A 15,120-nucleotide genomic window follows, 5' to 3' on the forward strand; every position below is an offset into this window, starting at 1 on the left:
TTTTCAGGAATATTCAGAAAAGATTACACTGCTTGGCTATTTCTAGGGAACAACGACTTTTCCCATAAAATACTTTAGTGACAATACAATCGCTTGAATCAACTTGCAGAGGGTACCGTTATGTAATCCCTACAATTTGCTTTAAAAATATTCTTCATCAATCGTTCTAGGTGCGTAAAATTCGTGTCCGTAGGAGTAACACATGATAACAGTGGCGTGCTGTCATTGGAAGCGATGGAAGCGCCGCTTCCACCTTCCAATGACCTTTCCTTGTATTTTATAAAATATAAATTTTTATAATTTAACGTACTTTGAATTAATTAAAATTAATATTTTATTATAACTGCATTATGTATCTTTTACAAATTTCTATACTACATGTGAAAAAAAAAAAAACGATAAGATTGCTATTGTATATTCGAATAATTCGGTGGCGGAAGGAATGTCGAAACCGGGTCAGATTCCAATCAGCCAGATTATATAGGCATTGGCACATGCGGTTTACAGTGAACCAACCTCACCCGGTTTAGCTGGTAGAAGCAACACACGCGTAAAGCGTCCAATTTTATATCCCGGACCGGTTCTGAGCTGTTAGCCGCCTGCCTGTCAACTTCCAAGCAGCCAGATTATAGGCATTGGCGCATGCGCTTTACAGAGCACCAACGTCACGGTTTAGCTGGAAGACGCGACACATGCGTAAAGCGTCCAACTCTATCCCGGAGCGGTTGTGGGCTGTTAGCCGCCTGCTAGATATTTGGCCACCCTCGCCCGATTATGTGAATCACGAGCAGACTAGATCAACGGCGGGCAACCCCCGGCCCGCGGGCCAGCTACGGCTCGCGAAAAGTTTCTGTTCGGCCCGCGAGATCTTTAATAGATTGGAAAAATAACTAATTAATAGTTAGTTTTCCAATTCTTTGTAATTTTCGAAAACGATAAGAGAAATAAATGTAGTAATTAACTTTTTATTTATTTATTTCATATTTGCAGACTAAAAAAATTACGAGTCACAAGAAGGCGTCAATTGACTACTACGGCCCGCGGAAAAAACGTAAAATTTATTCTGGTCCATGTTATAAAAAAGGTTGCCCACCCTAGACTAGATTTATAACTTAACCCAACCGATAGAAGTTTACTGGCATGTTTTCATGATAGTTCTGTATAGTTGACAGGAGTTTTAAAAAATCCATTAAAATATTTGATATATTTATTCCGCGTTTATTCTGCTCTCCCATCTTATATTACTTACGGATTTCAATGTTAAACCGGTGGTATTACGATTTAGTATGTCTTATCTGTAAGCGGATGCAGATAAAACGTGTACAATTCTTGTACAATGTTAAAAAATTAACCGTTACTTTGGCGGCATCATTTACAACCAAATTTAATGAATGAAACGCACAATGGTACAAAAAAGCTCTAGAATTTATTTTCCTTAAATTTACGATTTATGTATCGGTTGTCATAAAAATTTCTTTCCACTTCTTTCCCAAGACTACAGATATTCGAGTACAAAGTAACCGGTTTCGACTTATTTCTACTTAAGAAGTAGTTAAATAATTAAGCGATTAGGGAATTAGAAACATAAATAAAACCCCGATGAAAGAGCCGAAATTTTACTTAAACAGAAGCTTAACCGAATCAATCTCTTGCCGAGTGCAGTGGGGTCTGATCTCTTCATAATATTAGATGAATAAAGACAGAAATTTTTCCAGTTGAATGAGAGTGACCGAAAAGTTGTAAATTTTGGAAATTTCTTTGAACACTTGGTCCTAAAACGAATTAGTTAGAAAACGAACGACGGACAATCTGTTAAGTTTAACATATTGAGATTTTTACAGCTATGGTGAGAAACGTTTAAAATCTACAACAACCCTGTGGCGTCCTTTGAGATATACTAGTGATGCGACAAAAGAGGCATTTGACATTTACCGGTATCGGCACCCTCGGGATTTGGCACGCACACGCCTACCTGGACCGTCTCCAATTCCATTCATTAGCCACTCGTAGGGAGCTATTTCACTAAGTGGATTGTTTTAAGATTTAAAAAGTAAAGAATATTTTGTTATTTTTATGTACGTTTCTTCACAAAGTTATATTTAATTATAAGTTTCTTTAAAAGTATATTCGTACAATTGAAGAATTTTTTGTACTAGGTATGTATATTCATCACACATTTTGTTTTATCAAGTAAGCTTTTTTTATAATTTTAATTTTAGCCCTTATATCGTGGCTAGTGATTCAAAAATTTATTTTAAAAAAGTTTTGGCTCGTGACCGTATAATGAAAAAGAAAACATTATTAAAAGAGAAAGACCAATGCCTAAATTAAATATAAATACGTCGACAAAAAAATTTCGACATTTTGACGATAAAATTTATGACGAATGACGATTCTTTCGTAAAATTGAAGCAATTTGGAAATCAAAATAGAATAGAATTTAACATTGGTAGACAATATAAAATAAATATTGAAAATTATAATGAGATAATTACGATTAATAGATATATCTAAATTAATAGACGTTATATGTTTTTTCTCAAAGCGAGAATTGGCATTTAGAGGGCGTAGGGAATTTATTGAATCTAATAACGGAGGTAATTATATTGAACTTTCTTATTTATTAAGTACGTCAGATAATCTATTAAAAACACATTTAAAGAAGTATACGGTTTTTACTGGCTTATGGAACAAACGAATACGAACGGGCCCTGACGCGCAATTAATTGATCGCCCCTGTAAGTCGGCTTCTTACAGAAACACGGCTTCCCTATCATCAAATGTCACGGCACGCCACTGCATGATAGACAGTAACGTTAAGTTTCAATGGCATATTTCGGTTAAAAGCAACTAAGTATCGGTTGCAAATGCTTCAACGTTATTTGAATGCGTATGATAGTGGATGAATAGTTGTACGATTTGAAGCATGATACTCTGTATGTACAGTACGCGTCTTGTTTTTGTTGTCCTGCTCCTTTCCATAGCGAATAATGCTGCCATTTCGTGTCAATAAAGATATCATAGTGTGTCTACTTATATATGGTATGTAATTCTTCCTTGATTACTACTAATGTCAAAAAATGTGGCTGTTCCCTAGCAGTTGTCAAGCAATGTAATAAAAACATCTGTAGTTCTAATCGACGATACATTAGATCATGTGGTAAAAAGTGTAGCTTGTGTGCATTAAAAATACAGTAGCCCATATCCAAGTGTAGCTTGTGCTACTAAACTTTGTTTTGCCCGCTGTATTTTCGTTTCGATAGTATCATGTAATTTTTCCAAAAAGGACTGGGGGATTTGAAATCTTCACATAGTTTCATGGGAGTAGGACTAGAAAGCATATTTAACCACAAGGGAAGAGAGAGGTTTAAACTTTAATTAAAATAGAACATGAGGTTCAGGGACAAACCTCAACTGCTCGATCGTATCGCTCATACCATACAAATATAAAACGGAGAATATTCGTGCCATAGATGATACTGTATAAAATATGCTGTAAAAATTATCCAACTTTATATAATATTGGATTAAAAGTATATAAAAAAAATTAAGGATACTTTATATTGAAAAAACTTTCAAACGATTTATTTACTGATGCATCATTTTTACATATTTAATTCTTAATTTAAATAATTTCATCATATTGAGCTCACGGTTGACATTTTCTTGATTTAACAAAGGATAGACAGCAGCTAACATACACATTGTGTAATTACGAAATGTGTTTGTTTTTGTCACGTGTAATCAAGTGTCTAATCGACTCAATGGTCATCAACTATCAAATACACTATGAACTTGTTGAACTGTAACGAAACGTTGTTCAACGACCTTCAGCGCACCTCAGCGGAACTGCAACTTCTAACGGGAGTGGGCTACGAATCCGCCTTCTTCTAAAAACATTTAATCATTTGATCTATTTTATTTACCTGCCTTCGATTTTATTTTGGTATAAAATTATCTCGGAAATTTCTAAAATACTCATTACTTGGTCATATAAGATATTGAGAATATTGCAAATGTTTTCTTTGGTAGTACGACACTAAGATAGCGTTGTTTTGAAACCGATTAAAAAACTACACATTTCTTTTTCTTTTGTAAAAGTTCACGTTTGTTTGCTCTAATAATTCCTACTCTGTTAACTTTTCTTGCAATAATTTTCTTGCTAATAACGGACTGGCAAAGAATTGTAATTTATTGACTTTGACTTTCCTCATTCCTTTATCGGATCTAATAGGCCTTATATTCTTTCGCCTTAATTTTTCTTTCGTTCATTGTTTATTTTACCAGTGTAAACTTGCCATTATAACTTGATTTGAATCACTTACGTAATAAATATTTGAAATCTTATTTTCCTCGTTTGGACTTCATATACATTCGAAATGAGCATTTTACTCCAAATTTAACTATTTCCTCGTCAGTATCATCTACCAAAATGAAATAGTGATCGTTCCAATTTGCAATTCCACACTTCTGGCACTTTTTTTATTTTAATATGTCAATCAAAATCATTCGTCTTAAAAATTCTTGCAGTTTTTTGCAAACAAACGTAAAAGTTAATGCTTTTAGGAAGTATAGTAGATTATTGAAAAAATTTTGCATTATTAATCTCGTCATTGATATTGTTTCGTTATTTAAATATCTGAGTGTGTGATTTCCATCGCTTCATTAGAAGTTTTCTTAAAAAACTATCCAAAAACTAATATTAAACTATACCGGACTTAATTTTAAACTGTTTTTATTTAAAGGACAGCATAAGATAGAGTATATTAATTGTCACTTATGAAGTAAATGTTAAAAAGTAGAATTCTCAAAGGGACGTCCACAGAGGGGCAAACCAGGCACTTGTCTTCCCCTGGAATCGAGTAACACCTTCCACAAATAAAAATCGTAAAAGTGATTGAGATATGTAACCTTCTAGCTTTGGTGCAATACTGTATTATATAATTCTACTTGTAAAAAAAATTAAATAATTAAATAAATAATTTTTTGATGTAATTATTTGTCTCCTAACTTTGCCCCTGGAAAATAATCCGCGATCGCCCATAATGAATGGTACAAGGATATCCAATCAGATTTAAATTAAGTAGATGTCATATGACATCTATTTAATTTAAATCAATTGTACGGTTTGATTCACGCTTCTTATTCCACAATTTTTAAAAATTTCGAATAATGCAGGTAACTTGTAAATCAAAATTTAATTTACTTAAAAAGAATCAATTATAAGTTTAGCCGTTTTAAAACTGAATCGATTTAGACCAAATCAATTCAATTTCATCATCTAAATTACATGATGATGTGAGTTTTTCGTTAATACTGAGGATCCAAAGACAGTATTTTATTTTCATAAATTAAAAATTAGAAATAATGATTTTAAAAATAATAATAAGAAATATATAACATTTTTAAATTATAATTTCCATAAAGTAAAATATTCTCGTCATTTGTTATGGCACAGCCATAAGGGGCTTTCTTAATGTGCCAATTGAAATACAGTAATCGGCACATCACGAAAGCTACTTATGGTAAATTAAATTGCTAACTGTCTAAATTAGATTGAATGTCTATAGAATTACTGTAAAAGATAAAATAGACATTACATTTTCTGAGTTTTGTCTTATGTAACTATTTGATGGTACAGTACATTCCTATTCATTGCTAATACCAGTATATTCTAAACGAGAACCAAACGTGCCATCAGGTATTATATTTGAAAAACATTACTGCGTACAGCTATGCAATTACATAGTTAATTATTTAGAATTACAAAAAATACCAATGATGCGAATAATGTTAATTAAGCTTGATACAAATATAAGAACAGATTGATTGTACCATATCAAGATTCCTCAGGTTTTAAATGAATAAATAACTCTTAGAATAATTAGAATACACTGAATTAGATCCTGATTCTATGCTTAGTATCGTACGTTTTACTTGATTTAGTTGGTATTAGTTTCCCATAACCTTTCCAAAGAAAAAAACAATCATTTGAAGAAAAAACAATGTCTACATTCTGCAAATAAGCAATTTCAATCTCTATATTGCTTGGAATAATATTAATTGTGTTAAAGTGGTGTTAATTATGTGAAATGTTGATATTCATTTCTTAATAATTTTATATTTTAAATTGCGATTTCACAATTATATGATTTAGAATTTTATTACTAAAAACTGGAAAATTTAAATGTCTTATTTTTACTGAATTTTAAGAACTTTTATTAGTTACGAGTTAGTGATATTGTTTTATAAATTATAATAATTATAATATACACATTATTTCTTATAACAATCACCAGATGGCAGAATATTACAATTTTGATTTATTAATCGAAAAATTATTTAATGTATGGATATTTTGTATCAATAAAATCTCGTTTAATTTATTATTTATCAAGTAATATATTTATAAAATTTAAGTATATTATATTTTATATTTTGTTTTTAAAATATATATATATATATATATATATATATATGTATTATTAAAGAAATTAATTATTATTAAACAAATATTACCTACAGATGGCAGCAAGTTCGATAATCGATTACAGATATAATAATTGACAAAATGAACATTTTTTTTTGTATTTTTTTCAATAATTAATTTTAATAAATCGTAGAATATTTTTGAAATATAAAATATTTGAATTTTTAAAATATTTTTTCCGATTTTATCACGATTAAAATTTTAATAACACTCCAAACATTCTTATAAAGGCATTTAAAACAGTCGCTTAATAAATATTAAACAATAACCTACATAATAACAGTAAAAGAAAGGATGTTTTCTTATTTAGAACGGAAAGAACTACACATTTATCAGAACCAAAACTATTTATTTAATATATAAATCTATATTTTATTGGCCTAATTTATAAGTATTGATCTACTTTTATACGTTTCACATCCTCTTTTGCGATATGAACTTGTTACTAAGCAGAATTTTATATTTTAAAAATTGATTTACTCATCCGTAAAATTATAATAAAAAATTGCAATTCAAGACTATCGACGGAAGTAAATTTTACTATTCATATTCTAACTATTAAGCTAGCATTAAACCAGTTAAAAAGTCACGAGACAGATATAATAATTTTTATTGTGGTTTAACTGCTTCGTCTGTTAGTCTGTCTGTAAACTTGTTTATATAGAAAACTATAGCAAGTAGCTAGAAAACCGGTATTCAAGATTTTTATCAGCCAACAGCTTGACAACTTAAGTTATGCAGTGAAGCCAAGAAAAATGACTTTAACTTAAATAAATTTGTTTTTTTTTTTTTTTTTTTGTGGTGGTCGTTTTATATTGAAATTGATGTTTTTAATATTGATCTTTGAAGGTGATATATGTAGGCCTATATGTCAATTTATAACTATATTTTAAATATGATACAATCGTGTTTAAAAATATACGTAAAATAACATATAGACCCTGCATCATATATATTGATTTTACATATATTTAAAATTTAAAAAATGATGTAGTGCCAATCTTCTTTATATTTTCTGGGGTATTTTTAAGTCTCGAGTCAATGACATAAGTATTGATACGTAGCATCTTGGATCAAGTATATAGCTTGAGACGTGCTTCTATCTGGTTAATAATAGTTAAATTCTTTCTTCCTCGTTTAAATATAATCAAAATGGAAGAAATTTGATTAACATTCCTTAAATTAGAAAGGAGAATCGCGTCGCGTGTTGTCCCACGCGAGGATAATCAATCGCACGCGAATTAACTTCAATACAAACGATAAAAATAACTATAAATCACACAGCGTAGATTTCGAGCAAATTTCTTAAAAATTTACTCGTCTTAATCTTATTTAAATCAATGAAACTAACTGCAATTAAATCTATTCTCGGTTTCGTTTTAATTACTTTTTTTCCTCCCCCTTTCTTGGTAATGAAAAATTTAATTATCACGAAGTATTGCCGATTAGAAAGTTAATTAATTTAATTTGATTTAGTTAAAAGTATAATGATAGTTTGGACGATTTCGATTGTTTAGAAAACAATTGTAGAAGTCATAGAGAACGTGATCAATTGTAATTCTTTAGAAATTTTTTTTTTTTCGAAAGATGCGGAAGTGACGTGGAAACAAATTCTTTTTGTAGGGAAGGAGAGAAAGACAGAGTAAAAAGTGAGTTGCTCATCAGGGTGTATCGACTTCTTTGTGTAACGACGATACGCTACTTTGCTTTCTAGCAAGACGAGACCCTCGCATGGGTCACTGTTCTTCACTCTATAAGCGATCAAACTGATCGATGTTTAAGCATTTTAACCATTTATCTACCATTTAAGCATTCGATCATTTAAGTTTTTCGAATCCAATCGATTATATTTTGATTGATACATTAGTAAATTTTCGTGTTTTTGATTGAAAATTGATCGATCGAGAACCGTAACTCATTCGCATAATCGAGATTTCTATTAAGTTCTTCAATCAACCGTACCCGTCATCAATCAATCAATCAATCCATCTAGATTAAAAACTGTTTAAAAATTCGAATACAGAATTATTATTTGTAAACTTTATTATTAATTCATTAAAAATAAATTTAAAAAAGAAAATAAACTAATTAATCAGTTTTATCGCTCGTTCATAAATCTTTATTTTTTTGAATCTCGTAGGTCTATGCTTACACATAATTACTTTTTTTTAAATTTATTGGTGCGTGATTTAATTACACGTGATTCGAGGAATCACGTTATAAATATTCTTTATTAGAAAAAATAAATAAATAAATAAATTTTGCGAAGGAGTAAGTAATCAAATAAAATTGCAAATCGAATTTCACAGATTCGACCTTTGACATTTTAACAAAAGAGAAGACCTACGTTTGTCTAAAAGTTAGACTTTCTCATGTAACTGATTTGTGTTGACATCTGGTTTTGATGCGTATCTCGATTGTCAAATAATCATTCAAAGAAAGGTAGGAAGAAAAAAGAGGAGGAGGGGGAATAAAAGACCTTGATCCGCTTCCTTTCCTCCAGAACCATATCACTACAAATTAGAAATTTTAATATCTGATTTGAAATATGATAAGGACGTAGCAGTCTTGATGAGCTCTCTCTAAAATTAAAAAAAAAAAAAAAGTTGAGAAAATACGTTTCTATTTTTAGAATATAATCTCCATTTATTCTTCCTCAATTGAAATAACATTTTTTTCTGCGATTTATCATATTTTCCTCCCTTTTCAGGGTAAAATTCTCTCTCTTAATTTATGAAATAGATCGAAAACATATCATCATTTTGAATTATAGTAAAATAGATTGTTTTTCAACTTGTATATAGGTCCAGATGTTTCGAAACTCGCGTTAAAGTATAAATGCTATTGAAGTACGTTTCGGAGAGATAAATAGCCGTGAAGCGGGTTCAAAGTAATGTTTTTAAATATGTGAAATATGTCGTTCTCACCTGTGTTAAAAAATGGATTGTTTAAACATGCATCAAACTGATTACTTTCGAACGTGTTTGGAATTACGTATTGCAAATTTACCGACCTTATTTTTTATTGTTACAGTTAACGGTAGATTTTTATGTCAATTTTTTAAAATTTTGACTCAAAATTGCGAAAATTAGCGCACCAACGTTTGTTTGGTTGTTGGTTTCTCTATGGTTCGTCAACTAAACAATTACTAGTGCGCTATGTCCGATAGAATTTACCTTCTTACATGGTAATTTGAATAGTAAAAGATCAGTGGCCTGAAAAATAGAGCGTAATGTAATTTTTTTGGTTGCCGTGATTAAAAAGTTTTGCCAACTAAAATCGCTATTGAGATCTAGGCGTTACCGGTGAAGAAACAAATTGTCAAACTGTCTAGCATAGTATTGTAATATAATACTTTAAAAATTGCAAAGAACTGTAAAGTAATAGTTTACAGTTTAAATTAGTGATACCCCGAACTATGGCCTCCAGCCAATTTAGGCCTGCAAACATATTTAACACATCTCTTTTATAAATGATAGAAATGGGATTACTTTTAGTATACATGGAATGTACAAAATATTAGTATTGTGTTCAAGAATGTAGGATTAATGAGATAAGGCAATGCAACACGTGGGAAGATATGCCAAGGAGGAAAGTACCTCACGGGAGGACTTTCTATGGAAAACTGTCCCCTAGTTAGGTGTTAGATGTGAAGAAAATTCCATGAGGGCATTGCGGGTTTGCGCCCATTAGTCAGGCGCAAACCCGCAACCAACTACAAGTGTCCATCGTTTTATACATATGGCTACTAGTGGACGTACTCACCTAGTTACGACTATGGAATTTGGCCCACCAATCGAAAAGTTTGGGCGCCATGATTTAAATAACAGTTGATGCTTCTGTGCTTTTAGTATATAAAACTATAAATTTATGTGAAAGCGTATACAAATATATGTTTGGCTTCAAAAAAATTATTAATTCTACCCATTTTTACCGAATTTAACAAATAAAAAAAAATAACAATATATTTACCTATGTATATTTACCTATGCTTCGCCGGTAATACAATCCCTATTTAGAATGGATTGTACGGAATTCTCTTTATAAATATTTTAAAATTATGTTTTGATAATTAAATTTATTTTATTAATTTAAAAATGATTTTTTTAGTTAGAAAAATAATTAAAATTATTCATTTAAACACAAGGAACAGATTAATTATCTCGTGTTTATGTGTTTATGTTGTTTTTATACATATAAAACAAATGAAATTAATTTAAAAATGATATTTCGACTTAAAAGCATGCTAATTAAGCTTTATTCTTGATAAATCTGTAGAAAATTACTTCCTTTGATTTTATATTTAAAGTAAAAATGAAGATGATGATGATGATCTTCCGTTAATTCTTACAACACTCCTTAGAATCTTCCCTAAATGGAAAGAAAATTCTGGTTATAAAGTTCGTATATTGAAATTTTTTCTAGGTTTAGAAGTAGAAATCTTTCATATTCTTTTAAAAATTATTGATTTTTCGAATGGAGAAGTAAATTTAAAAAATTATTTAAATATTAATCAAAAATATTTGAAAATTCAGCAACTGTAAAGCTGATGAATAGCTTAATGCATAATCAAACAAAAGTATGAAAATGAATAAGGATTGTTTTAATTTAATTAAAAATAAAAATAGGAAGAATCAAGTTTATAATTAGATTATTGAAATATGCCATTAACCTTTAAAATATTAAAAGAGGAAGGAAGGGGAAAAAATCGACAATTCTTGTCTCGATCAAAAGAAATAATTAAAATGATTTATATTCAAGCGAATTAAAACAGAAAAGAAATGTCAGAATGTAATAAATTAATTAAATTTAAGCTAAATATATTTAAAACATTTAAGAAATAAAATTCAAAATAGAATAGATTTAAAATAAAAATTTACTCTCCTCTGTTCAGAAGTTCAATAGAAGCTCGAGTAGTTGTTTTGTAATAATTAAATATTTACTAAATTTATTACAATGGTTTTAAATTTTCAATATAAATAAATTTGTATAAAATATTAATTTAAAAAAATATATATGATAATTAATTTAAGTGTAAGCCTACCATTTGTTCTTAAGCATAATAAGTACACGAGATAATAATTAAATTTAAAAGAATTTCAGACTTTCAAGTTGTATTTATAAAAATAATCTGAATATATATTAACATCTGTTTTAAACGAAAGAGAAATATTCTAGTCGAGAAGGAATCTAAGGAATTTATTATCTTCGGTTTGTTTGCACTCGGTATTTTTACTGTTATTAATGATGTTTAAGTATACATCTCGAGTAAATTGTACGGTTTTACTTGTTGGAGTTAAAGTATTTCCAACTGGAAATTGCATCCAGTTATCTAATCATTCAAGAAAGGTATACAAATTTAATATATATATATGTAAAGCAAAAATACCTAGAGATTGTGTGCAGTTGTGCATTCTTAAGTAGCGGAAATATAAATAATTTTTTTATATTTAACGAATAAGAATTTTTATAATATACATCTTGCCAATTTCTGAAATTTTTTACGACTTTGGAGATAAAATTTTATTGTTTTTACATCTCATTAATTAGCAGAAACTATGAAAAAAGGTATTATAAAGTTTTTAGTACTTGATAATGAATAGATTATAAAGATGAATATTTTCTGTTGATAAAACTGAATGAAACAATTTATTATTGTGTGAAATTATTGAAGAAAGAAAGAGAAGAAAAGATTGATTTTTAAACAGATTTATAGCTTTGGCACATAAATAGAACTTCTTTTTTATTATTTGTATGTTGGGTAATAAATATATGAATGATATTTTCTACCCGTGATCGATATAGTTAATGAATTATTCATACAGTATGTCAATAAATTACTTTCGAATATTCGGTGCAATTTATAATTCGAAAATATGGAAGGAAAAGTGATTTCCTACTTTAATTTCGTGTATTGACTTTTCTTTCTTATTTAAATTTTCATTGAATGGCATTCTATTTATTTATTTAAAAAAAAAAATCGATATCTTATCTGTAATAATTGTTTAGGCAAATGAGGAAATAGGGAATTCTAGAGAAGGGCTTCACAATTTTTTTTTTTAAGAATGAAATCTTTGCATTTATCATAACTAAACCTTTAAAGAATATATTAGAGTCGGAGAGCAAAATTCAGTTTTCTGATAAACAACCTTAACGTATCCGAAAGTCCAAATTTGATAAGAGGTCGAAGAAATTCGACTATTTTCTTTCATGAATAGGACGTTTGCCAACTCTCGTTACAGATAAAAAAAAAAAAAAACTATATTTAAAAAGAAATGGCAGTATGCAATGTATTAGGTCAACAATCTTGTCAAGATTTTTACAGATGAGAGAGTCAAATTAGATCCTTATTAGAAAATAACTTCTCTAAGAAAAACGAGATGGGTATCTGAATTTAAATTCCATGAATATCTCCATTTCTTTTTTCTTCTTCATCTTTTTCTTCTTCCCTCCTCCTCCTCTTTGTAAATTGGATAAGTCAAAATGGTAGCTGGAAAAAATAAAAATAAAAAATTTGTTTCTTAACAGTTTAAGTATGTTCATTCATATTTAAATTATTTAGTTGAAAATGTATTTTTTTCCTCTCTCCCCCTTTTTTTTTGAATAGAAGTCGAATGATAGTACTGTACTTACCGTACAGAAACATCGTTACGTTTTTTTATTTGATTTTAGAGCGAATTACTTGCTATAAATAATAATAAAAAAATTAATTCAATTTAGGAAGAATTAGAGAATAAATAAGGGTATAATTTCATCACGATTTCATTTAAAAATTCTTGATTTAAATTTTTGTTTATTCGCTGATTTAATTTATAATGTCACAATTTAAATAATAATAATAATAGTAAAAAAGTAAGATTAATTTTTGAAAACTATTTATTAGAAAATAATATTTATTTTACGATAGAATTTCTGCTTCGTAATAAATAAAAGAAATAATATTTTACAATTTTTAAAGGCTTTTAACAAGTTTTAAAGCAAGACGAAATTAGCAGTAAGAAAAATATGAAGAAAACAAACAGGAATTATAAGTCAAAATTTCATATTTTGTTTATTTTCATCAATTATCAGAAGCTGAAATAATTTGATTCAAAATAATTGATAAAATGTTTTTTTTTTAATCAAAACATTTCATTATCTGATGATTGAGTATATTTTCTGGTAATTAAATTAATGGAAAAACTCATAAATATATAATGAAATAAACTTTAAAACAAATTATCATTATCATAAGCATCATTCACGAATATAGGATTAGGTCCATTCTAGTCCTATCTTCTCAACTCATCTTGCTCTCTCCATCTTCTCTATGATCTTCCTTGATTTCTCCTTTCCTTTATGTTTATACTGAAGGACTGCTTTGGGTAATCTACTTTCTGCCATTCTGTTAACATTCTGTAGCCATTTATATTGATATTCTTCTATTTAAGTAAAACAAATATGACGTAGAAAGTATGCTAAACTGAAAATTGTGATATTTTTTAAACAGAATAAAGTATCAGAGTGGATTTAATATGTATTATTAATTTATATATCAGAATTATTTAGATTATTAAAAATAAATAGTAATACATATATACATATATATATATATTATATATTACTTATTTATATCTGATAAATATCTGAATACTTTTAGAGTATGTGTGGTGTGTTTACGTGTATTTGTACTGTACTACACTGTACTGTAATATATTCAGGGGAGGACGATTCAGAGGTATATTAAACTATTAAACCATCTAATTTAACCGAAAATATTAAAATAAATAAATAAAATGTAACAAAATCAAGAATATCTTCTTTCCGAACTATATTTTTATATGTATTTTTTCATATAAAAAGTTTTATATATACATTATTTATATATGTTTATTTAATAAAGAATAAATAAATAATAAATTATATATAATATATATAAAATTATTTACGAAAAAATTATACAGAAATCTGTTTTAAATGTCTGTTCTTACAATGATTCTTGAATACGCTACTGCGCGTGCGGGTGCACTCCAAAATTACACACATACACACACACCATTCTTTATGTATACAGTACAGTACAAAGATTGGTTTGGGGCCCCACCAACAGGGGCCTTAAACCAATCTTTTATTTCTCCCATATGATAACGCGCCACTGTTAATGTTGAGAATGACGTGAAATATATTCACAGTGCTCTTGAAAGGGGGTATCTGTGAATCCTTCCCCAGGCCTTGGGCCGTAGTGACTTCTATCCATATAAAATTAACGTTTATAAAATCTTTGACTGCTTTACTTTATTAATAAAACCTTCTACGTATTTTAAGTTCAAAAACCGAAAAAATTAAAATAAAAAACTAACGTGCTCGCTCTATCCGGCCCTTATACAAGATCTCGACGGTGCTGAATTTAATATAATGTATCACAAAGCTGCTGTAAGAGACTATCGAACACTTCTCCGTGCAATTTTGTTCAACAATCACTTGACAATGATCTGTAATGTGACTTCGTCGACTTTTTTCATATTTCATGAAGTTTTGATGGAAGACTGGCATTTATATTTATCTGCAGATCGAAAAGATATTGGTAGTGAAAAATCGTGTTAAAATAAATCTTTGTGATCGACTGCAACTCTGCAATTATTTTAACATCG

Source organism: Centruroides vittatus, unplaced genomic scaffold (assembly GCF_030686945.1).
Source record: "Centruroides vittatus isolate TY-2023 unplaced genomic scaffold, ASM3068694v2 scaffold_1015, whole genome shotgun sequence".
Taxonomy (NCBI): Eukaryota; Metazoa; Arthropoda; class Arachnida; order Scorpiones; family Buthidae; genus Centruroides; species Centruroides vittatus.